This window comes from Bacillus rossius, chromosome 12, assembly GCF_032445375.1.
Source record: "Bacillus rossius redtenbacheri isolate Brsri chromosome 12, Brsri_v3, whole genome shotgun sequence".
NCBI lineage: Eukaryota > Metazoa > Arthropoda > Insecta > Phasmatodea > Bacillidae > Bacillus > Bacillus rossius.
The window spans coordinates 22,405,911-22,433,671 of record NC_086339.1 but is presented as its reverse complement, the minus strand read 5'-3'; positions in this window follow the sequence as shown (position 1 = coordinate 22,433,671).

Below are 27,761 nucleotides of genomic sequence, written 5' to 3'. Positions count from 1 at the left end.
CTACCAGAAGAATAGTTAATTTCCATTGCAACTGTGTAATTTTGCACCAATTCTAAGTTTTTAGAATGTAAACCACCTATGGTGCACAACGTAGTAGAAATTTTGCATAAAACATGTGTTAAAATACACAAACTCTTTGTGTTTTTTTTTTAAATTACAAATGTAAAAGTATGCGTAATTTTATAAAAAAAAATATTTACAGTGTACGTACCACTTTAGAGACGTGTCAAATTCGAGACGAGTTAACATGACGCAGACAATATCCGTATCTATTTTTTTTTCCTTCTCCCCAGACGAAACTGTTGCGCATCCATTATATCGGGGTTCCCTGAAGAGGGGTTGGACAGAGTGATGTCGTCGTCATATATCGGAACGCGTGACTCACGCCATCCGACGTAGCATAGTGGCTTCATCAGCCGGTCCGGTGGTGGGGGGGGGGATGGAAAATGAGAACTTCTGGAAAAAGGGGGGAGGGGGGTGGAGGGGGTAATGACGTGGTGGAGATTATGTAAAGGAAGCCCAGACGGATGTGGAGAGGGGAGGGATGGTTGGAGACCAACCCTCTCCCACGCGCTTCGGCGAACCTCACCCCCTGCAACCCCCTTAACCTCCTGGCGCGGCCAGACACGGAGGGGGTTGGGCGCCCCCCGGAGAGCGCGTGTCCTGCATGCCAGACCAAGGGCAGTTGCCGCTGGAATCTGCATGCGAATTACAACACCCCCACCCCTCCTAAACCATCCTCCGACCTCACTACCGCCGCAGATGCCCCTACCCCTCCCCCAACCAACCCCCCTTCCTCGTGGACAAAACTCTCATTACGGTGATAACCAGCCATGTTTCTTGCGAGCGCCTCGCTTCCCCCTCCTTCCACCCCTTAAGCACCCACGTTGCCGTCAAATGGGCGCCGGTTTTACTGCGTTTCATCGAGGGGGTGGAAATCCTACAATTCATTGACCCCGAGTCAGACACCCCCCGAATCCGGTATTCCAAGACGCAAAAATAAAGGGTTCATGTGTTGAATATGCTACACCTGTGACGTAACCGTATTCCCGGAGCATGATAGGCCCATGGCAGGTTCCTTGTTTTTAGGGAACGGTTTTTGGTGTCCTAACCGTTGCCCATCTGTTCTCCAAATTCCGCGCATTTGCAGAACTCACTTTATCGATGATTTCATCCAGACGGCAGACCCGCGTCTGACACCAGTATCTCGTATATAGTCACTTTCGTGAACATCGGGGGACGAACCAAGCGTGTTGGTGTGCAAAATGAAACTTTATTATAGCGAAAATATCCTGTAATGCATTCTGTGCACTTTCATGGTAAAAAAAAAAAAAAAAAAAGGAAATGATCGCAACTTAGAAAGAACTTGAAAAAATTATAAAGGCGGTTTCACTTTTGTGCGATAGTGCTGCTATCTCTAGGATTTATGTCGAAACAAATTATCTATGGATGCGAAACGTCCGCTAGAATATGTAACCAGTTACTAGCCTCGTGCAGGGCACAGTTTACTAAAACGGTTTCCTTTATATTTCCTTACTGAGATTCGGTTTGGAATCGTTCTAGAATAAATCCCACGAGTTAAGTTACGATTGTAATCCAAAAAGGCTCGCTAATATACCCGAACGTCTTGGAATACCGCCCTTAGAATTTTTTCCTTCAACCTTGTTGTTAAAGTAAAAGGTAGTAAAGTTTACTTCAAATAAATTCTTGTGAAAATTCGTCCTTTATATGTTTAACATTTTTTCCCCGCACGTTTAGATGATCGTACCAAAAATGAAAGGTTGGTTAGGTGTTTTCAGTTTCGTTATATGTAAAATCGTTGTTAAAGAATTAAAATTTTAGCAACATTTAGTTCTATTCTTTTTCCTCGGGAGGTTAACATTTTGATCATCTTTGCTATGTTGAAAAGCTGTTCAGGTCAAGTTATTGACATTTAAAATACTCTTAAATCATAAACAATAAATAAAATTATGCAAAAAAAATTTTTATTCAGACCTTGAATTGAGCGAACGGCAGGAGTTTGGAGACTGATCGGGGGTCTGTGAATGGTTGTCTTTCTTCCCTTCCTTCGAACAGACGCCACATGCTTCCTGGGGCATTCCATTCTAATTTGTTTTTACAAATTAGTTTTTTTGCTTCGTCTTAACATGGTGGTCGCTGGTAGAATCTCATTTCCAAGGCACACGAAGTATGACTTGATGATTCTATAAGTAAGTGTAACGCTTCGTAGATAAAGAGGGCACTGGTTTAAACATTATTTTGCGAATAAGCCATCACTAGTTTGTACTGTATTGTCATAGAGAAAACTCGATGAACAGAAAAAAGATAATTGAATATACAAACACACATAAAATAAGCCAAATGTGGGGCCATTTATTTTTTGCGAATTGATTATTTCCAGAACGTTTAATCTTTGTAGCATGGCCTGTGTTTCGTGGTTGATTGTGTTTATTTCAGATACATGTGTCCCCTGTCAACGCACCAATCATAGCCATCCAGTGCTGAAGCAAACGCGTCCTGAATGGCCCGGTCCATATATGGCAATGGCGTCTTTTGCAGTCGACCGCCAATTATAAGGGAACAATCGCTAGAACGGGCATACCTTAATGCAGTCTAATGAGCGATCAGAATTTTCCGCGTGACATGTAAAATATGGTTTGACCTAACGGGGGAGCTAAAACATCACTTTTCTCGTACAGAGGAAAATTTAAGTTCTGCCTACTGAAATACCAATTTAAATAAAGACAATGTAAAAGTTCTGTACTGTATTGTTTTCTATATAATGTATGTATTTAGCTGTACATGTGCAGTTAACCTAATATTTAATAATTTATTCATAGAGATTTTTTTTACGTGCCAATTATAAAATAGCACGAGCTGAATTAGCGAGTAACTCATTATTTAACACGTGTTTGTATCGGCTGATATATTCGTTAACGTCATGAGACAGATTTCAGACGATGCTGTTGGCAATCCCCATGATAATCATTTTTACGAGTTAAATTTTTTACAAAGTTGGTAAATATTTAACTTGAGATAATTTTTTTTTGAATCTTTAATTTTGAAATGTAAAATGTGTTTTAAATTTTTTAATAATTTTAGATTTTCAAATGATTTGGGAAATAAAATATGTTTACTTATTTATTCTCTTATTTTTTTTTGTTTTTAAATAATATTCGCTAACGTGGCTCTAGAATACAGGCTTGCCAAGGCTTGAGAGTGTTTGTTGTTCTGTCTGCGCGAGAACGAGTCGCGGTGATTGTCACGCTGACGTCACATGAACATTTGAATGGCGCGGCGTGTCAGTAAAAGGGGGGGGGGGGGGGGGGGGGAAGCAGACAGGACTTGTGTCCCGGACGCCGACATTTTTAATTTTTATTATTTATTTTTTTTTTGGGGGGGGGGGGGGGGTTGCGCTAAACTGGCAGAGTAATATTTACTAATGGAAATTTACTTGAATATCGCAGTGTTAGAAAAGAACTGAATTATTTGTATTGAAACATACATAGAATTATACCGTCAAAAAAGAAAAAAAAAAAGTATTTTTAGCTTACCTTCCAACTTGCGATGTACTTATTAAAAAAAATAAAATGACTGCAAATCGATAAATTTATTTACCATTTCAGTTGAATCAAAAAAAAAATATATAGGCCTATATGGAATATATGGTGGCGATACAAGGTGTTGTCGTTGTCGGGAAATGTTTTTTTTTGGTTTGGTTGGTTTGAAAAAAAAAAGGATGTAGGAGGCGGGGGTGGGTGGGGTGACATGACGAGTTCTTGCCCCGGGTGGGAGCCAGTGTAGCCACGTGTCAGTTCGCGAGCAGCTGCTGCGTGTCACGACCGGAGGGGGGGGGGGGAGGGAGGACGTGTGAGCTGGAGACGTGACGTGTCTTCGACTCAACACCTGGTCTTCAGAGCAGGCCGCCTCGCTGCGAGATGAAGTAAGGCCTACGACTTACTGATGTGCACGTAACCATTTATAGTTCTCGGTGCGCGGCATTTGGCGGGAATAACTTCGAGAATGCGACGGAAGTCAAGGAACGTAAATGTGTGAAAAACCACTGCGCCGCCATCTTGATAGTATTAACTGTTTGGTGAATTTTTTAATAAGAAGGGCAGTATTTTTAGTAAAAATTCGTTGTCGAAAATCGGGTCCAAAGTGAGAGTTTAGTGTTTTTTTTTCAAAGTCTTTTTTTCTCCTTTACTGGAGCCGTTTCATTTATATATAATTTAAAATTTCGGTCTGCAAATGGAATGTTCGAGAGTCTAGTGCCGGGTGCGGATACTACGTGTGATGATTCGCGTCAAGAAACGGAGTTGAAAATACTTTTTGGTTATATATTTATCCCGCTGGGCATTGTTTTAAATAATTATACGTTAAATTTCGTTGTCCGAGTTTCGTACTGCAAGTGTATTGTCAACTTGAGAACACATCTCAGGTGAGTACTGAAATTTATTTTTTAACCACCTTAAAGCGAAGGATGAGTGTGTGTATTGCATGAAACAAGACTGTGACTTGTTAACTTTACATTTTAATTCAGTCGTCCTTCTCCCGAGTATGAACCTGCTTAAACGTATTTGCGCCGAAGTGCAAAATATTTTTCAAAGTTTAATAACTTTTGCGAGTGGGCAAGGTGTTACGCAGCTGACAAGCGTGTCAAATTGGGGAGTGCTGTAAAATTGATTTGAGATTTTTGCATATGCCTGTGTCGTCACTGGTTTTAAAACACCACAAAAAAAAAATGAAACTTGGAGTGTTTTAACGTATAATTTAAAAGACTTTTAGGAGTTGGCAAACCTTTTAGTAATAATAGTAAGAAAATTATGGAAAACCCTAGTAGGACTGTTTTGGTTCGGTGCGCCTTATAATTGAACTCTTTTTTTAAAAAAAAAATTACTTGGTATTTTTCATCCGGTGAAGATATCAGAAAATTTTAAATTTTTTTATTAACATTAGATATATAATATTTAGATTTTGCATATAGTATTTATAGTCTACTTAGTTTGTAAGCAGAAATAATTGCTATTTTTTTTAGGGTAGTTGTTAGTACGCCAGCTTATATATTTCGGTCTATGCGTATTGATTTATTTTTCCTATAAATACAGTCTAATACTTTTTTGGTTAGAAATTTACAAGAGAGTTTTATGTCCGTTAATCGTTTGCTAGGACCTTAACAATGAAGTTTCAGTCTATTGAATTACGTGTTGTTGAAGCTTGTTAAGGGAAATAAACGTGCCCTTGTTTTGATATTCACTTAAGTCACCAATCTCCTTTCGTCTCCTAATAATTTTTTTTTTAAAACTCTGCTATTGACGTGTGTTTGACACAACACTATCGGAGAGAGGAATTTTTTTTTAATGGTGGTTTTGGGAACATTAAATTTTTTTCTTTATCATAATTTATTTTTATTTTTGCCCACTTGGTAGCTAAATGTGAGTTGTTGGCTCGACCTACGATTTAGAGGTTGAGGTGACTACAACCCAGGCAGTTGCGGACCGCCAGAGCCGCGCCTAGAACAGCGGGACCTCGGGGTGTCCCACGCGACGCGATGCCGCCCCTCACCTCCGTTAATGAACAATATAAGAATTTAGTCTGTAACTTCGGCAAACAAATGAAGTGAGGCTTTCAGTACTCGCCAGTGATGCCTCGGTAACGTATCTAGTCCACGTTGCAAATAAACATATAATACGGAACTCGGTCACGAAATTTAATGTGGAATTCTTGAAAAATAATGTCAAGCGGTACAATTATACTGATCAATAAAATATTAGCTTTCCAAGTACTATTCTAGACAGGGGCGCAACAACAATGTATTTCCCCCCCCCCCTCTGAAACCTTGAAGTGGGGGCAAACGGGGGCAAAGAAAGTGCTGTGTAATCAATTTTAAGATAATAAAAATTGCTTGAATAGCACCATGTTCCACCTTGAAATACAAATTTTCCCGGGGGAGTACCCCCGGACCACTTCAATAGGGGGGATCGATGATTCTTTATAAAAGGTATATTGCCCCCCTTTGGAAATTTAGTTGTTGCGCCCCTGCATCTAGACGCGAATCACACTCTTACTTTCTGCGCCCGCAGCTAGAGTTCGCTGCCTGAATCGTAAATGTTGCTTGCCACCATCACCCGGAGGTGGCAGCACGAAACCAACGACAATTAGATACGGCTCCATTAAAACCCAAAAGACTTGAAAAAAAAATTCTAAACCCCGGCATTGGTCCTGCATTTTTATTAAAATACATACTATCCATCTTGTTGAAGTTAACTATGCAGTTAATTTAATAAATTTTCCGCACACATTAGAAGTTTCGTAGAAAAAGTCTAAAATACTACATTAAATAGTCAATAGTTTGTGACTAAAATTTAACTGTCAATAATACTTCAAGAAAAAATATACCTACCGATACTATCGGTATACAACAACTCACTGACTGATACACACTTAATTCAAATATATTATGTACAAAAGCAAAATATAATATATGTTGGTTTGCTGATGGAATGATAATGCTACAGTTACTAAAAACTAAAACGTTTAAAACTAAACAAATATTTTTGCAAAACTCCGTTCCCCCGGAGAAACCCCCGGAATGGCCACCGCATGGGGAGCCCAAGAAAAGAAACGGGCTCCCCATTTGGAAGCCACCTGGAAGGTTTTTTTCTGTTCCACCCACCGTTTCTTTGGTAGCCTGACTTGTTACAAGGGATTGTATTCCTACCAGAGAAAATACCACCATTTTGTCTGGGCAATCCGCCTTGGAGGAGCCGGGGCGCGAACCCGGGTCCTACAAGTCACAAGGCAGGCGCTCTACCCCAGAACCAGAGTGGTAGAGCGGATACTTGCAGTCTTCTTAACACTGACATGATGTTATTCCACGAGTTTACTGTAGTTTTGTGTGACATCAACACGTGCAGTACCTCGGTAACAAACAAATTTATACGTTCTTATGTTGTTCGTTCAGCATAAATTATGTAATTTCATAACAGTGAAACATAATTTGTATAACTAGTCTGGCAATTTTTTAGTCGATTTCCTGCAAACAAACTTACAGTTCCGCTGTACAATAATTATATAGAAAAGTAAAAATAATGGGTGCGTGTACTTATGTACGCGAGTGAGAAGTTATACTTCTTTGCCATCATTAAAAATAATTTTTAATTGCATGCAAATAATTAATTACAATAAAATAATAAAAGGGCTGGGAAAAGATAGTCAACACAGTCAATAAAGTTCAGTTTAAATTGGAAAAATAAAATTTAGAGAATAATAAATATATGACATAATTTGTACTAAATATTAAAATATTCTTCATTTTAAATATTTATTATTGATTACATAATATTTTTAAAGAAAATAAATATAATATAAAATTCAAAAAATTTAATTTAAGTTTATTAATTTTTTAAATATGTATTATTCACTTTTCAGTTTTGTCAAAAAGTTTTCATTAAATTTGTTCATTTATTTTTATGATAATTTATTATTTATTCAATTTATTAATAAATATTAAAAATTTATATTTTAATTTTATGTTCGATTTTAATTTTTATCACAAATTTTATTAAATATTTTATTAAAATTATTCATTTATTTTGTAAATATTAAATAACCAATAATAAATATTTTAAATTAATAATAATTATATTAAATAATAATATTTTAATTTATATCAATAAATAATACATATGGATAGTTAACCTCAATTATATTGGAGCACTTAAAAAAGTATATAAGCACTATTTTTTTCTTACTAATATTTACGAATAATATATAATATTAATCAAAATATTCAATTTAAAACACTACTGAATATAATTTATTAGCACATATATATATAATTCGCACTTGTATGAAACTGAAACACGTGTTGTGAATGTAGAAACTAGAAGCATGTGGATAAATATTATAAATAATGAAAACAGTGATCAGAGGCGACGAGCGTGCCAACATGCGCGACTTATAGAGGTTCTGTTTCTATTTTGTTGGTAGCTTTTTTTTGAGACTTAATGAGGGCAGTTTCATCCTGTTAATTTTGTGTTACAGTGATACGCGCGCATCTTAAAATTTCGCTCGCATCATTTTTTTTTAACGCGCCTAAAGAAGTATTACTTCAAAATATGTAAGCTTGCACTGTCAATGGTAAAGTTATTTTGAATTAAATGTTAAATATTAAAAGAGTGTGTTTAGTTAAAATATGTGTGTTCTTACAAGCATGAAGTTATTGTATAAACATTTTATTTATTTGGTTTTAAAATTACAGAAAAGTTAACTATTTATATCACTTTTGTTTTCTTTTGTTTTACCGTGCTTAATATGCGCAGCTAATATTGGAAAGCTATCCAAACAACTGTTTGCAAATAATTTTAAATATTGGAGGTACTAGGGATACACAAAGGATAAATTGTTAACACTATTTTGTAGTGAGGCAGTTGTTTGCATGTAAATGTACAAATTAAAAAATATGTAAGTTTACATAAATATTTCTGTTCCATTTACAAAGAAAATTTACGGTGCACAACGGCAAACAGAATAACTCAACGATGAAACTTAACAGATAATAATTGAAAAAACAACGGCTATACAGAGACGCACAGGTGAACCAAAGAAACACAGGGGATGCTACAGAGATTAAACATAGCTGGTCTGGAAATAATTTAAAAAAAAATACATGGCTCTAATGCTTAGCTTCTATGTAGGGCGTGCCAGGTAAACTGTCCCGTGACAAGGGTCATGTTTGCAGTCGTCTTGCACACAATATGTTATGACGCTGTCTCGCTGGTGGTGCGTGCAGTAACGCTCTACACTAACAACACAGGCGGGAGTGTGAAAATAGCCTAGCGGCAAGAGGTATGACTACACAAATACCTGTTTTACAGACAAACAATTAAAAATATACATTTCATTTTCTGGCGTCAAACGATCAAACTTTTTTTTTTTTTTTAAATAAATCTAAAGCACTGTATACATATTTCCTCCAATAAATGTGTATGGTATTTAAATAAGTTAACCCTTTCAATGGACGATTTATATCTCAATGATACAAGCAGTATATCAAACCTTGAATTTGTGGGATAAGGTTTACCTATATTATAGTGCACACCATACTTTATGGCTATGAAATAAATAATTATTATTATTGAAATGAAATAATTGTACAAAAATAATTACTATAATTATAGCGTAAGATGATTACCAGAAAAAAAAATTGTTTAGGAATTTACAAAGTGTGACCGAAAGAGTTAGATAAAATGTTATTTTCGTTGTCGTAACGTCGGTATCATGTGCATCAAACAGCTGAATTGTTATAACCACGGATGCAAGAAGCAAGGTTCGTGCCGGGCATACCCGCCTGCTGTCCATCAAACGGACGGTTAAAACAACGCCAGGTTCCCAAACACAATAATCTTGGAGCCGTCCGGGTGGTGTTACTCCGCGGTGTGGTCGCGTCTGACGCAGGACAAGGCTTCGCCGGGCGAGAGGGATCCTCGCTGATCGCCGCAGAACAAAGGGGGAGCTCCAGGGGAAGAGGATCGGGGAGGGGGGAGGGAGGAAGAGGACGGAGACAGCCAATCGCATCCCAGGGATGTTCCTGAACCTCGTGAGGATGCGACGGCCGACCGAGACGCTTGCGAGGGATAACACGAGCACTTACCCGCCCGCGCAGAAGCTGAGCTCGAGGCTCTCCATCCAGCGCCAGGGATGTCCCAGATACGGCCCCCGTCACGTCGTATCCTCGTTGCGTGTCCCGTTGCAATTTAACGTCAGATACCAAAAAAATTAAGAGAGCAGTTGAATGTGTTCGTGATTCGAAACTGTAACGATCACAATTTTTTTGAAGTTGTAACTTCTTTAACGCGTTATGAGAAAAAAAAAATGATGAGAGAGTGAGTTTTTACTACGCGCGCGCACCATTAAACGAAAGTTTCACAGGATGGAAAAATAAAATGCTACATACAAAATCTTACACTTTAGTAATTGATATTGAATACTATTTTATATTAATAAAAACATGTATTTAATATTAGTTATAGAAATCGTTTTTATTAACTTTTACATGTGTATTATTACGTGTATTTATATAAGTTAGGCTATGTTCTCGTATTTGAAATTTTTTTGCATGATAAATTATAATATTATTTAATAAATAATTAAAAATAATAAGTAAGAATAACCATTCAGCATTTTATTTGGATTGCCATTATTAAGAAAACCGATTATTTTACTAAATTTAATTATTTTTATACACATTTTTATATTGATACCAAACATATTTAATTTTTTTAAAATTCGAATGAAATTTTATTTAACCAACCGTATTTATAACACTAACTTTTTCATGTGTATTATTAAGTGTATTTATATAAGTTAGGCTATGCTCTCGTATTTGATTTTTTTTGCATAATAAATTATAATATTATTATTTAATAAATAATAAGTTAGAATAACCATTCAGCATTTTATTTTGATTGCCATTATTAAGAAAACCGATTATTTTATTAAATTTAATTATTTTTATAAACTTTTTTATATTTATACCAAACATTTATTTATTTTAAATTTGTATGAAATTTTATTTAACAACCATAGGCTATTTATAATACTACACCAATTTTGTTTCTATTAATTAATTGCATGTAAAATTAAATTTAGTTTTTAGTTTTTTTTATTACGCCAAGTAAGTTTACCTTCTAACACGCACCCATTTATTGAAGTTATACATTATAAAGCTTTGATACGAACTGGATACGCGATAAGGAACGTTGTCCGCGAGAAATTGTTTCGTGTAACGTATCCAATTGCATTTTAACGTAAAATGTTAAAAAAAAATAAAATAAAACATGTGATGCCAAACTGTACCGTAAACAAAATTAATCTGAGCGGTATCCATAACATTATATGGCGATTGAAATGAAGCTAAAGGTATAATGAAAGTCCCTTTAGCGCACTGAAGAACATGTAGGCCAACGGTTGTTTCGTGTCTAAAATTTATTCTGAAAACAGGTGTCTTAGCCATTTAAACTCTTCTTAAATAATAGTTAAAAAAAAAAAGAAATACGGAAATAATTTTTAAGTGCTTTTCATAAACCGACACCATAATGTTATAGCCAGCAGGTTTAAAATCACGTGTTTATTTAAGAAGCTCTGCACACCTTGTGTGTGCCCGGGTAGACAAAAATTAGTATATTATAATGACTTTTTTTTTTTTGGTTGTACTTAGTATCTATAGTTAAATGGGAAATGGCGATTTTAAAAATTTCGAAAAAAATATGCTTATAACTTGAAAACTACAAATTAAAAAATTCAGAACCACCATTGATTGGGCCATAAACTGATCTCCGCTTGCCGCTGAGAAACAGTGTATGGCAAAACATGCGATCGTAATCAGGGGCGACTCCAGGAAGAGTTTTTGGAAGGGACTATCCTACAAACAAAGGATGTTTTTGTAAAACATAACATTACATAAGTCAGATATTGGCTTTGGAACATTTAGAAATTCATGGTCTCAAATAGTGACCTTTATTAGATTCAAACAGCTTATAATGAAATAAATGTTTAACCCAAGAGTTTAAACATTTTAAGCTAACATTAACCCTACCATACTGATTAACCCTACTATTGATAACAATTCTAAATAAAAATCGGTGAAACATCTCACTTTGAATTTTTTTTTTTTGCGTTTTTTCGTCAATACGTTTTTTAAGGCCTAACTCTTAATTAAAATTCGATACCTCTCTTGCATTTGTTGTTCTGACGCAAATATTTTAAAAGATATTCAATTACATCTGTTAAAAATATTTTCGAAAAAAAAAAATGCAGGGTAGGTTAACGATTTAAGTTTAATAAATAGTCCTTAAAAAATAATAACAAAAAATAAACATGGTTTCTGAGCCCGTGTCTTAAGAACACAAAAAAATTTGACATCCGGTGGTTTAAGTAGCATATGAAAATGCAGGTAGCCTTTATCTTTAATGTTCCATTTTAAAATAACTGACTTTCACAGCGTTATCGGCAAGAGGAAAGCACGTCAGTTCTTTTACGTTGCGCGATAGAGGTTTTTAAGACGTGTGATGGCGACCCTTCGCGCTTTTAGAGTTACAAAATAGATTTAAAAAAAGGGGAAAATTCGGACTTGGTGGGGGGGGGGGGGCGGTTGCCCCCACCGCGATGCCATTCTCCCCGAAACCCGCTTGTCCGTGATCAACTCTGCTGTGTTCCCGAAGCAGAGCTCTTCCGATCGCGATCCGCCGGCGCTGCCGGGAGCGGCGAGTCGCTAATGGCGCCAGCAGGAGGAGGGTTTGTGAAGGGGGGCGGAGACCCCAGGACAGCATTATCTTCTCCCGTGCCCGCTAATGGTCCGGCCACAGCCAGCGACGACGCCGGTTTAATAATTCATCGGACGCGCGGGCTTGTTTCGCCACTGGAAACCTCCCCAACCCCTCTATACCTCCCTCTTCGTGCTTCAAGCACGGCCTCTTTGATCACCTCACCACTCCACCCCCCCCCCCACCTAGCCCCACCCCCCAAGACAGTGTATAGCATAGAGTCCATGCTTGCTAAACGCCGTATCCAGCACTGGAGCGCCCGCGTCTTGGATTATTGACGTAAGTGCATCTCATTAATCAGGATGCCAGTTTGGAAAAGTGGAGTGTCACGGAAGACCTAAATAAATTTTGAAACGTTATAAAAAATAAACCGGGATTAGTAGTATATTTGAGAAGGGCAACCGTGTAGGTAGGGCAAGGGTTTATTACTGATTTCTGAACCATTATAAACAGGTTTTTTTTTCAGGTCACTACGAGTAATAATGAATTTCTCGAAAGTTAGATTTCCGGGTGACTCATCTATTTTGAGAGCAGATAATGGACAAACGGGTTAATAAATCTGAATAAAAGAAAGTTCATTTTCTGCAAAATTTTTTAAACAATTTAAACCACATTAAAATTTTTTTTTAAAGATTACGATATAACAACTGTGAGACGAAATCACGAAGCATAGGCTAGTGCAATGAAATTACAACGTCGAGGCATTTTACAATCGGAACAGACCAGACGAAGAAAGTTACGATGGCGGATGACACCTGGCCTGAAAGCAGGCATAATTATAAATTTAGTTTTTTTTTCTTTTAACTTCCCATTTAGCAAGACGTATTCTCGTTGAAAAACTCACGGCTGTTTCCCGACATAGTCTACTCCAATTCTTTATACCGTGGGGTGAAGGTGCTGGAAAAAAAAAAAAAAGAAAAAAAAAGTTGGTATATGACAGAAACAGGTAGGAGTAGGCCTATTTTGCTGCCAACAACGAGACATTAGTGTTCTTAATAAGGATCGCAGATTTTTCCGCGGCCATTGTCTGAGGTTTCTCGTCTCGTGGGTTTTAGCCGCGTCATAAAGTGAAGAGTTCACAGTCGTTTCGGTCGACATTGTTTATAGTCCGCTGGGCCCCGAACGATCTCACCGAAGAACAGTCTGGAGGCCCGCGGCGGAAGTTCGGCTCGTCGGTAGTTCCGGATTTTTTTTTCTCCTAACCTAACTAAAACTAAGTGTATTTTGGAGGGGTCCGGGTTAGGAGGGACCTAGGTGCGTCTCAGGCCGAAGGCCTATACGCCTAGTCATGCTGGGATTAGCCATGCAGGGAGAGGGTCGCATGCATCATGTGCTAGGAGGGGATTGGCCAGCCATGGCAGCGATTGGCGCCATGACTAACTCCCCTCACTCTTAAATCTAGACTATAACTAGAGATAGGTTGGGCCCAGGTAAAACCTGCATAGACACAGGGAAAACCCTGGGCACATTCATGCGGGATGCAAATTGGCATGCATTACGTGTAGGAATTTACAGGAGACAGAGGATGGTCTGGATGAAGTGTTGGACAGAGTAGAAAAGAGTCTACCATGCGGGGGTTGGGCACTTGGACTCGTGGTCCGCTTTACTAATTGTCCAGTACTGGATTTAGTGACCAGGGACGCAAGCGCTCCTGGTGGTGAGTGGTTGCACTGACCACTCACTCCGCCGCCAGTCAGCACCTAAAAAACTAAGAAACTAAGACAGAAAGAACTAAGACAGAAAACAGATAAATGACTTACAAACTAGGGTAGTTCCGGCGCCAAGCCCGCGAAGCCGATCTGACTCGAAAGGATCCGAGCGAGCCCGATGGCTTGCTGCGCAGAATTCGAACAGTGCGCGCCCCTGTACTGCGGTTGGTATCCAGGCGACAGGCCGGGGCGCGGTCTTGAAATTCATCCAAGTTACGCAGTGCGATACTGCGTAACACTGTGTATGAGTGAAAGATTTCCACCGTCCAGCATATGCAGCTATTCTTTGTACTGACAAAATATACTTCTTTACAAAGGATTTTTTTTTAGTTTTGGACTGGTCACATACTTTTTTCTACAGGCTCTAATGATAAAAAAAATGAAATGTTCCTGAAACAAGAGTGAGCGAAGCTGCTGTTGGAATTCCAAGTAACTCAGAACCAAAATCTTAACTCACAATTATACAACTTTACAGGGGAATTAAAATAAAATATCTGCTCTTTCAAAGGCACTGTGTTTTCCACGAACCTTCATGTGTGTGTGTGTGTGCAGCAAGAAGGAACTTTCAATGAATTTCTTCCCGAATTCTGGGTCTTTCTACAACAGCCACAAGGTACAACACATTGTAAGTGGACTTAACTTTAGTGTAGCTCAACCAAACCCCAGGCTCTTATAAATTTTGCTAAGTGCTTTGAATTTTTGTTTAATTGAGTTATGATATACCTTATGGCTTGATTGAAAAAAAAAATCATTCAAGACATCATCTGTAGTAAAACTAAATATTGACTTATAATTTTGTGTCCCCACAATGGAAATACAGGAAATAACATTACAAAACATAATTTTTTTTAACAAAACTAATTTTTTTTATCAAGCCAAAGACAACATTTTAGTGTAAGTTAACAATGTTCATAACATAATACTTTTACATAGCTTTATTTGTATTGAATTGTATTGGATCGGCGTACGTGAAAAGGAGGGAGAGAAAAAAGGTGGTGGGTGGGGGGGGGGGGGGGTTTGATATTGGAACTACTATCATAAGCAGTCCAGCAACATAAATTAAAAATCTCTATTAAGGTAAAATTAAAACAAAAAAAAATTCAAAACAGTCATGAGGACTGCCGACAGAAATGAAAACGTTTTCGCAATTTTTACGAAAAAAATATTATCACACAACAAATTTGTTTTACCACGTTAGTAAAATAACTCCTAAATTACTATAAAATACGCATTGCATAGTATTTGTAGGTATTAAAAAAATAAATAATGATGTTCTTAATTTTTAGGTTTTATTGCTACAAAGACTCCGTTTTATTCGTTATTCAAACTATATATCTATACGAGAATATTAATATATTTTATACTCACATTTTACTGCACAGTAATCGTATACTTAAGATTTAAAAACGCCATAAGTTATACTGATAGGAACAGATAACACGTCACGTGACCATGTCTATGACAACTTACATCAATTTACTCCCTATCATAACCTAAACATATTTCGTAAATGCATCGGCCGGTTATTACACATTCTCTTATGATATCTTTGCTTAAGACCGCAATCAATGTAAACCAAATAATTGTTAAAATAATTATTATTACGTACCAATAATAACTATTAAATTAATAATGACAATTATTAGGTACGTATATTAATTGATTATACTAAACACAGCGACACAACAGCGAAGAGCACCCGATCGAGCCTTTCACCTCAGAGCGTGACGGATCAGCCTAACTTAACTACCTACGAAAAAAAATGTGTGCGCGATGCGCCCAAAAGAAGTTTTCACTTAAAAAAAAACACTAATCCGAGTCATCTAATATACGCTAATCATGCATGCAATCGAATGTCAGATAATCCCACGCAAATGTTGAAATGGTCTATATTCACATAACACGCGCGCAGTGTGCAAGTTGGCAGGCCCGAAATCGATCAATCGCCCGTAATTGTTCGAGGGTTGGTCGCACGGGTCCTCAAAGGGCCGCTAATATAACCGCAACCACGTAATCAACGCGGCCGAAGATGTCCGCGCCGAAAAAAAGAACGCCCGAATGGCACTCATCAGTGTGGCCATTCATCGGAGCGGCCATTCGGGGGAACCGAATTATAGAGGCCAGATCCGCCGGCGGGGAGGAGGGTGGAAGGGTGATGTGGTTTGGTGGAAGATGCGAAGGGGAAGGAGGGGGGGGGAGAGGGTAGCCAGTTTCGAAACAGTCGATAAGCCTTTTGAAGGTGAGAAATGCGGTGGGCCCGTGAGCGATGGGCACCCAGCCTCCTCCTCTTTGAGCGGAGAGAGGCCGCTGAATAAAACATCCTCTCGGGCGCTGGTTTCTGTGTTTCCCGAAATTGCACCGGGCCTCCTGTTGACACGGGCTTATTCCATTCAAGGGGCAGGACGTTTTCTTTTCCCCCTGTTCGGCTCTCTGCCCCCCCCCCTCCCCGGGGGAGCCCAAAAACGATGTGGGCCCGAACGCTTGAAGTAATAATCTCCCTGTGGGTCGCCGGCGGTTCCGGGCTTGGAAGCACCCTCGCTTAGAGTGTTCTGCGGAGATAGAACGAGTTGTACGTTTCTGCCCGTTATGCACACTTCCAATATACGTACATACACATACACACTAGCTTATGCCCAGCATGCGTAGAAATGTCCCTTAACACTTATTTTGTGAATTGTTTGAAGTAGGTACACATATACGGAGCTTCTCTACCTCCCCTATCTCTCTATCTATATCTTTATATCTAGATCTATGCATCTCTCCATATCACTCCACCTCACTCTCTTCCCATCCCTCTATATCTATATATCTCTTTATCTATTAACCTCTCTATATGTCTATAACTCTGTTTGCCTCTATATTTATTTATGTATATCCATTTATATATCTCTATACACCTCTATATATGTCTCGACTCGCGTGCCACCATTATTATTCTAACCATAGAAAATAGGAACTATCATAAAATACTTACTGGTAATTATCCGCTACCACTCGCACGCCACCTTAATTTCTACTTTAAGTGTTTGTTTTATCGAAATATCACCTAAACAGTGCCCTTCCTTGTGTTTCAAAGATCAAGTGTGCAAAATTTATTCGCAAACGGATGAATGGTTTGGGAACGTATAAGGGACAAACAAACAAACATACATTATATAAATCCCACTAATAATATTATAAATGTGAAAGTTTGGATGGATGGATGGATGGACGTTTGTTACTCGGCTGAACTGATCTGGATGAAATTTGGCCTACAGCGAGCTCATAACCTGGATTAACACATAGACCAAATATTAATATGAAACCCATCCCTAAGGGAGTGAAAAAGTGATAATTTTATTTTATAACAGAAAAAATCATAGGTCATAGACATACAAATAGTGAGTGTCATTTCTCTATGTCTGCCACACGATCATTCACATAGTAAGGTCGGGCAAATTCATATTTTTCTCCTTGGTGAGACCAGCCCGCTTAGTGGAGCTCGCAGCGGCTAGCAAAATAAAGGCGCTAATAACAGTTTTGTTCTTAAATTCGTCAATAGATATAGTTGCCTTGAATTTTAAACGCACCATCGTTTGATGAGTTTGTCATGTCTTTAATTTTCGTTTGTTTGTGCCGTATGCGTTCCTATACTTTTCATCCGATTGCGATGAAATTTTGGTGATTTGTTATGTGCATGCCCGTGAAGGTTTCTGAGATGGTATAACTATTTTGCAATAGTTGGAGCACGAATCGTTTCAAAAAAATGTGTTTTGTTTCATATTAAAGAATATTCTTGTGGGTTCAAAGTCAAAGTAAAATAAATTTGTACCCGTAAATTTACGAATATAACGATTCATTTATGAAGATACGTGGATAAATTGAAACCAGCATTCTTCGTAAATTTAAGTTGAAAATATTTAAGAGTGCAAAGATAATAATGACTGGCGGCTACAAATAGTTTCCTCGGTGAATTTGACTGCAGAATGTTCACATTTGCTTGAATGCATTGTAGACACCGTGTTGTCCATAAAAGACACCAACGAAAGGGAGGATTGCAAGTAAAATAATCTCAGGAGAAACTTGTTTTAAGTAAATTTTAGGGGCCTACGATGATCCACGATTAATGAAATGTTACAGATGCACGTACTTGCGTGCTTGCAAGGTGTGAGGCTGCAAGGCAATGCTTGTCAAGTGGGCCTTGTAAAAAAAGAGGTTTCAATGAATTCTTTTTGGGCAGGGAAAACGAAATTTGAGGGGGTAAAATATGTTAGAGTATTGTGTGTGTGTGGGGGGGGGGGAGGATTGGGGAGGGGGGGGGGGCGGTTAAATACATAGCAGTTCGTGACAAACGCAGCGTGCGATAACCCTTTTAACTATCGTCGGGCTGCACATATATATATATAGTATAGATGTACGGGCAGAAAGCGACGCGGGGCTGAAGCGGAAAACTTTTCCCCTTTCCGGAAACCGAGCGGTGACTATTATTCCCGTTTTACTGCCCTGAGACCGCGGTAAATCTCGCAGGAAAGTACATATATACGTCACCAGCAAACGGGCCAGGGTCTCTGCGAGCTCAAGACGGATCTGAGAGGATCGGGATTCAGAAGTTTAACAGCCTCGCTTGCAGTAACGTGACACATTTGGAAAGACTTAAGGAAACCGTTCCGTTCGGGCACTGATGGAATTTTTTTTTTATGTACAACATTTTAGCTTTCGGTATACGGCATTTCGCAGGAGTAATTCCGTGAATGGAACGGAAGTCGCATGGAACGGAAATGTGTAACCAAGGTGTTGCCAACTGTGGCGAATGGCGCGAACAAAAGTTCACAAAACGAAACTCTATCATGTTAACTGTTTAGTGAATTTTAACAAGGTGGACAGTTTTTTTTTTTTTTAATAAAATTCCTAGTTGAATATAAGGTTTAAAACCGGGGTTTAGTATTTTTTCAAGTTTTTTTTGTTGCTTTTATCGGAACCATTTAATTACACATTTTAAAATTTCGGTCTGTAAATGGAATGATTCGATGGTCGATGTAGTTGCTCCGGCAACGAGTTTTAGCGGCGGATGCGGAAACTACGTGTGATTTGTGTCTAGAAATGTAGTTCACAACACAATATGCGGATATATTATTTATCACGCTCGGCATTATTTTAAAGAATTCTACGTTGAATTTCGTGTCCTAGTTTCGTATCATAACTGTATTTGCAACGCGAGAACACGTGAATTTGCTCGTTACCGAGGTTAGATGTTACACTTCTAGCGTGTACTAAAAGACTCGCTCACAGTTTTTTTTTAAATATAATCTGGTGTGCTCACAATGTACCCTTCATAACAACCCCATGATGAGAAACAATCGCTTGGATCATGGGGTTATTGGTGCATAAAACGGGAGTCTGTTCTAAAGTTGTAGGTAACTGTATAAAGTCTAACCAATATCTCGAAAAAAACACGCTAGGAATAATAATAAAGAAACTTAAATCAATAATAAAAAAGAAACAAAAGAAACGAATCCTATAAAATTAAAAAAAATAAAATCTCTTTATTTATTTTCAAACGAAAAAAAAAAAAAACACTACTAATTTCTCAAGTAGGCGTCAGTCTAAAAAGGTAAGCCCCAGTCTTTAATCAAGCATAAAATTGACTCCGAAAAATTCGCTAAAACGACACGACCGTTATTTGAAGTCTTCCTTCACGCGTCTGTCTGCCCGCGTTCCGGTCGTTCGGTGACGTCACGTCCCCCGCACAGGGCAGCTCGCTAGCCACGCCCACGGCGTGCTACAGCAGACCGGACCGACTCGCTCCGCTCCATAGCGCGAGTACCTGCTGAGCTGAACTGTTACTAGTAAACTACTCATGTTTGTTCAATAATAATTCCATTTAAAAATGGAGCAAAATAAATTTGTGTCGTCAATGTCGCAATTCCTGTTTTTGCTATAAACATAAAACCATATATATATATATATATAAAAACATATATGTCAACAAAACTTCAGGAGTAATTAGTATTACAGTCTATTATAAAAAAGGGGGTTGTCTGTAAAGGCGGTTTACGGACGATAATTTTACGTGATAACGTCATAAGAAAACATTGATGAAAAATTGCATCCTTTTTAATTTTCAAAAATAGTTTACAGTTTTTGAAAATTTGATTTAAATAATTTGTTTGAATATAATCACGAACACTTAATTAAAAAGACCACCTTAACCTGTTTGATGTTATAGAATATTTTCTCGCACGGTGGTTGGCCGGTTCTTGCACGCTCGGCTCAGGTGGAACGTGACAATGAGTCATGCTTTTTCGTGCGTGCAGGAAGCGTTAATCGATTTATAAGTCGTTATCACGTCAAAAAAACATTTTGCTATTTTGAAGAGAAAGTTAGGTGGGTGGTCGTTCACATTTTGACATTAATATTATTGTCTCTCCAACACTCACCCCATTCATGACCTTACCTCCACGAGCCATCCAGTATCCAACACACACCTTTGGGGCTGACATGGGAACACCCCCATAGCACAGTCTGTCAAAAACTGAAGTGGTTTATGGATCAGAGAGGGGAGGGATCGAGGCGGACCTAGAATTTCACGAAGTTTCGAAAGCTCAGATAATTATGGTTTTCATTAATTTTTATTTCAGAAGTAGGAAGCCCTTGAACTTTAGCTGAAGCATGAATTTTCAGTAATGATAATAGTTATTATTATTTTAATAGTTACAGTTAGTTTTCTTCCGACAAATACATGATCAAATTATATTATTATCATAAATAATAACACTTATCCAGTGAGAACACGTGCTGGCGTGAAACTTCAGCATCTCAGTTCTTAAGGGGACCGCGAATGCCCTATCTTGACAGTGTTAAAATTAGCATCTTAATGTCCCATTTTCTCAGGATCCTTTTGTCACAGCATGTTGATTTTTTTTTTACGTATTCATGAAGCCTTATTTATGGAATAGACATAAGGAAATTGTATTGTGTTGTGGTATAATTGGGGGGGGGGGGGAAATATTTAGCATTTTAAAATTTTTTTACAAAATTTTATCAAAATTTTTTGCAAAAACATTTTTTCTAATTAATTTAGAAAAATAATCTTGTGTTAAAAGTCGCATAATCATACTAGAAATTTATGTTCCAAGTTTCATTATTCTATCTCGAATAGTTCCTGAGAAAAAGGGGCATTTGCAGAGAAAATTTTTATTTTGAGAAAAATGCATTTAAAGTAAATACTGTATACAATACAATCTCACTTAACATTCTAATACATTCCAGCTCCATATGATGGCTCATCCGGGTCTTCTTGCTGCTCATACAGATCCTCCAACTTCCGTTTTGCTGCATTCCTCTTGTGCCTGGCTTTCATTTCAATATTTTTCACCACACGCTTTGCTTCGTCTATTCTGTAGCTGTCTAGTCTCTTCATTGCTTCCACACAATTTTTACCAGGAGGGAAACCCAATCTTTCATACACATGACACACCACCAAATTTCCATAATTGAATGATGCAACAGCATCCCACACTCCAAAATGCAAGGTACGGAAACCAACAAATGTAGTTTTGGGAAGTCTGTTCCAGATAACACTGTTTACACTCTCATTTGGATTTTGTGTCCTTCCATGTAAACATTTCTTCAGCAACTCGGGCTCACTTAGGTCTCTAAATATGGGTTTCATTTCTTCAACCACGACACGAGGAAGGTGAAAGTGATCAGCATGTTTATAACATTCTCCTTTACTCTTTGCACGCTGATATTTACACCAACTTTCTGAACCCTTAGGACAGAGTCCATGCTGGGGGTCTTCATCCGATGATAGTAAATGGAAATACTCTGCCCATACACTCTCTCTCATTCCTTGAAGATTATTTGAATTTCTTCTTATTGCCAAACCATAATATTTTTGAATGTCCGCTATGGCTGAATCAGTAACTCGTCCTCGGCCACCAAAAACTTTGCCATCTTCTAGTTTCTTTCCCTGCAATTTGATTATCAAAGCCTGAATAACAGCTTTGTGTCCCTTGCAATCACCATCACCTAAATAGTTTGTATATCGTACATTGTACTGTGATATTGATCGATTGAAAATGTTTACAACACCAGAAACCTCCATGCCACCACTAGTGCCTTTGTAGTTTGCAGTGCATGCTTCTTCATGCTGACCTTTTAGTTTATCCTTGCATGTACAGTGCTTTGATAAAATGTCTACATCTATAACTTTATCAGTATCAACACTCGTACATGTTACAACACCATGCAGTGAAACATGCCCTCTACGATGCCACGACCCATCAAGGGCAACTGTCAAATTACGATCATTATTATTTTGTGCCACTGCTTCTTCCATAGCTGATTTAATTGAGTCTTTGCATACTTCTTCTACAGCAGAACCTAAAATGCTTACATAGCGTTGAAACTTCGATGGAGGTTTGGGTAAGTTCAGGGCACCACAAAGCTTCTCGCCAGCTCTTCCTCCTTTCCCAATACTACGTAACCCATAAACCAGTCTCAAATTAATTTCATCATAACTTACTTTTTTATTTTCTGTAGAATAATGATATTTCTTACTATTAGAAAACTCTAGTTTCTCCTCACACACACTACAATGCAAAACCATTTCACAGGCAAGACCAACACCTCTCTTTGAACATAGAGAAACAATGCCACTGCAACTTTTACAGACAACAAACTTCTGAATAGCTTCTTGTAAAACAGATAAATTAATAATTTCATTTGAGTCACAGTTATTTTCAAATGTGTTGTAAATATTTACATTGAGTTTCTTCTCAGATGAACACTGAAGCACTTCATTGTTGGAACTAACCTCAACTGGTTCATTCATAACCTCAACACCATGTGGCTCACACACTACTATAGGCTTTTGTTTGCCTACATTTGTCCTCTTTTTGAAGAGTTTCTTACTTTTAGTCACTTTAAACCCTAAAGAAGGACTCTGAAAATATACAAAATGTAAAAACGCCTAAAACAGTTGAAAATTTTACTTGAAAATACTAGTGTGTATTAGCTGCTATAAAAAAACAAACAACAGCCTCAACATGGTTTCCAATACCAACATCGAAAGAGGGAAAAAATATCTTTCTAACTATAAAAGCCCCAATATAATAGCATTTTAAAATAAAAAGTTATTGAACATTGAATTTTGTAATTGTTTTCGTACTTTGATGGTTTTTCGTGAAAATCACAACTTTTAAATTATTATTTTTAACTAAATTATTTTAGTATTTACCCTTAGTGTATTATGTCATTTTAAAGCTAACATTCTGAAGAAAAATAATCTGCAAAAACATAAAAAATGTTTTTTTTTTTTTAACAATTTCATAATTCCCAGTCCCCTTAAAGGCTTCATTTCTTGGATTCACCAATAAATAGAATCTTGCTGCTACTACTACTAATACTACTAAAAAAAACTACTATAGATAGAAATTGACTCGTTAGATTTATTTATTTGTTTTTAATGTTTAGGTAACTGCTATGCTCCTTGGAAGCTGGCGCGTAATGTATTATGCGATGGTGGTTAGGCATACGCGGCCTTAGGGGTGGGTTATCTTTTCGGGACGTTATCACCTCGGCCACAGCGCCCTCCTGCGCCGCGGTTACTCTTATCAACACTCACGAGCTTGCGCCTCCACATTTTCTCTAAATTCTCTACGCCGTCTCGGGTTGGAGGGCTGGGGATTTGTGTTTGGGTCTGTGGGAGGGGGAGGGACCAGCGGGGGTGGAGCCACCATCGATCTGTTAACTCAAGTTCGCGCGGTATCGCAACTCGGAACAGGCTCTGCCAAGGGATTTGGGCTAAATCCCCCCCCCCCATCCTTTTTCCCAACCCCCTCCAACCCAACGGGTCTGATCCGCTTGGAAATAATGGCGTGGACCTACGCGTGGGGGTGAGGTCTTTCGCGACGCCACGACCATACCCCTCTTTTTACCCCCTTTCCCCTGACTTCCCTCTCCGTAACCATAAATTCCCCCTTCCCCCCTCAATATGGTCTCTGAAGAGGATGTGCTGAAAAGTTTACAACTGCAGGGGTGTTAAATTCACCGTATTTAATTTACACGGAACACGTTCATTGACTTTAATGGCCTTCGACAACTTATTGAAAATCACGATGGTTAAAAAAAAATAAAAATAAAAAAAATGAGCGAGTCTATAAGGGGGTCTGTTCAAAGTTAAACGGAAATGAGTTACGATCGTCAAATGGCGATTATAGGAATATTTCACGTGGTTGGTATTGTTGGTTACGTGTGGCGTCTCTATTCTCGGTGACCTTAGATCTGGAGAGTCAGACTTCACGATCGGCAACTCGCTTTCAAACATGGCGGCTTGGAAGCGTGGTGGCAACAGTTACGTATAAGCTTGGATATTCAAGAATTTACTGGTTGTTAACCACTTATATTATTTTTAAAGTAATTTTAAATACATTTGCGAATTTCTGTTTAGCTACATATTATACGAGTATATACGAGTTACTATATTACAATTAGTTTTATCTTTCAAATCATGGTAGATAGAGCGGTGGAGTGTGTTAGATCATGAAGTTATAACCATTACCCAATTTTTTTTTTTAGTTCAAATCTCTTTCCACATTATATATTTTTTGTTTTCAAATTACGTGAATTTCATTTTTGTTCAAACATCTGAAGGATTAAAATATTTTTAAGGTACCTAGAATATTAAGTTTTAACCTTGTATTGCCTAGCTTTATCAGCATGCTCAAATATTGTCTAGTGATATTATTTTCGTATTTAATATTTTAATTATTGTCTTCAAGACTTACATTTTTTATATCATTTATTGTTTTTAAATATGCTCAAATACTTTATATTTATTCAAACAATTAAGTTAAAAAGCGTTTATTTTGTCATGAGAAATCACCGGAGATTTCACTGATGAAGAGAGAAAAACTAAACTCTCATAGTCTAGTCTATGGTTGAATAAAATGCCCGCCTCTGTGAACACCTGGCTTTCGAATGGATTTAGCCTATTTGCGTTAAACATTGTGATTTTTAATTTTAATCTGTGCTTTACGACAGTGACAAAAAAAAGCTCAGAGCATAGAAAATTCTTAAATGACCTAAAAAAAAAAAAAAAAAAAAAAAACAGCCTTTTACTGTTTCTCAAAAATTTCTAGCATGAGACAGATTTTCAGCGCTGCCAAAGTTATTGCAATCCTTCTAAAAATGATCTCAAACCTTTATCTGAAAACAATTTTTGATACCATCGATCCACGCTGCAAGATTTTTTTTTGAAAAGGGATTTGGCCAATTTTGTTTTTCAACTTAAACACGTATTATTTCAGTTTTCTTTAAGTTGAAAAACAAAATTGGCCAAAGCCCTTTTCAAAAATAAATCTTGCAGCGCGGATCGATGGTATCAAAAATTGTTTTCAGATAAAGGTTTGAGATCATATTTAGAAAGATTGCAATAACTTTGGTACTGTGCCTATTACGGGAGCTAGGTATTTTTTTTGTCAAACAAAAAATATTTTTCGCACAACTTGGGCCAATTATTGGTGCTATAAAACCCCTTTAAAACAAAAGTTTTTTTCCTGATACTCTTACGAGGTGAACATCAAGGAGTTGATTACATTACTTCAGTTAAAAATACCTTTACCATTTTCATCCCCTTAGTCCGAGATTTTCCAACTTTATATTTTATGTATAAGTCTGGAAGTAATATATGTAAAAAAATTCGATACTTATTGCGTTCATAAAAAAAGAGTATATATGTGTTAACTGTTGAGTTGACAATTGTTTTGCTGCCTATAGGGCCAATGAAAAAAAAAAAAAAACTTCTTAGATATTTTTTCGGAAGGTTCACCATGGTAACGGCTGCAATCGGTGGTCTTCCTTCGAAATCTACCTAATAAAGATAACCTACATTGCTTGGTTTACGACAGCAGTAAAATAGCTAGCAATTATGGAAAGTAATTAATTAGATGCGCCGTAAATTACTCCCGAAGAGGGTAAAGCCCCCCCCCCCCCCAACCCTCCATCGTGACGTGTAAACGCAAAAGCCCGTCAAAGGGCAGGCAGTGATATAATACACAAACAGAGCGCAATATGCTGCTAGCAAAGGCAAGCTTTGAAAGCCTACGTTTAATTACAGCGTTGTTCGCCTGGTTTTGACCGCACGTCACGTTAGCGTAGATTCATCCCTTGTCTCGTAACTAATTAAACTTTCTGTTACAAGAAAATAAAGCAAAACTTAACTACACCTTAAAAGGAAAAAAAGGTATAATTTTTCACTATTTGATGCTATGAATTTTCGCTAGGGACAAGATTATATGGTAAATTGCGATAAAAGAGAAATAACACCATACAACATAGAAATGCAAGTTACGCACCGAAATGCAACTAAAATCACAAAATTATCAGAATGTTTATTTAAAACTTAACTCTAATCATATAAACGTAATTCTAATCCTAATAACATTAAAAATGGGAAAGTATTTTTTGTGTTTGTTTCTCAATCACGTACAAACGGCTGCACGTATTATAATGAAATTTGATATATAAGTCATTACGGTATAGAATAGGACAATGCGTAAATAGGTTTATTTAAGAGTTTTTTCCCCCAATCAGGCTACGTCATGGAATAGGGTATAGGATACTTTTATAAACCTAATCCTAATTAAATGTGCTCAAATATATTTGTTTGAATGTTTTTTCTTCAATGAGGCTCAAATGTCTGCATTTATTGTAAAAAAAAAATTGATTAGGTACTTGGCCAAAGAGAGATATTTACTTGCAAGTCGAGGTTTTGATGCCACGCGCTCTTTTTGTTTATTAAGTGAATAAGTTTATCTTTAATCGTTCAGTTGTTAAAAGTCAAGTATGATATTTGTGAAATTATCTTTGACCGAATAAAATAAAACAAATAATTATCGCCAAGTTATTCATATGAGCTTATTTTAATTACTTTCAAGTGTTTTATTGTGATTATATACAAATTTATTTGGAAGCGACTTCGTACACAAGGTAATATCTTCCTCAAGTTTTTTTTTTAAATTCAAAGTGGCTTCTTCAGGCATTGCTGCAACATCACTTAGTGGTGGAAGGACTGCGCACTCAGTTTTTAAAACACCGCTAAATCTTGCAAGTGAAGAAATCCCTACACACAAAATCAGCGCGAGTGGTGATCCTGTCAACGTTCTGAAACAGTGCGAGTTGATTGCGTGGATTTGCGTGAGAAACAAACGGAAACGTTTATAATCATATTAGGTTGCCTGACCGTTTTTTTATTGCTAAGTCTTAGCTCATGGTAAGTCACGTGAAATTTATTCAATATTATATCCGCAGATGGGTAATTCTTTACTTGTACATTTCCATTTTCAATTTTTTTTCCCTTCCAATAACTATCTGAGGGACAGGCGTATTTCTAGCCTGGGTGACCGTCGATAATTCATTTGCTTTCTAGGGAATTTAGTTGAGCGAGACCAGAAACCAATGTTTCTATAACTTGCGGTGTGCATTTTATTTCAGGTGCACCCCACACATTTGTTGAAATCTGCTGTATTTGGTGTCCGCTCCATGGAAAAAGGAAGGGGGGGGGGGGGGGGGTGAGAGGATCTGCCAAACTGGCGTGACGTGATGTCATGTAGGTGAGCATTATAGGCTCGTAAGTGTGCTGGAATTACAAGTGTCCTATAATTAATCTCGGGTGTGGCGTGTAGTGCAAATCTTCGCAAGCCGCTTCAACAGACAACACGCATATTTAGCTAGCCCATATATG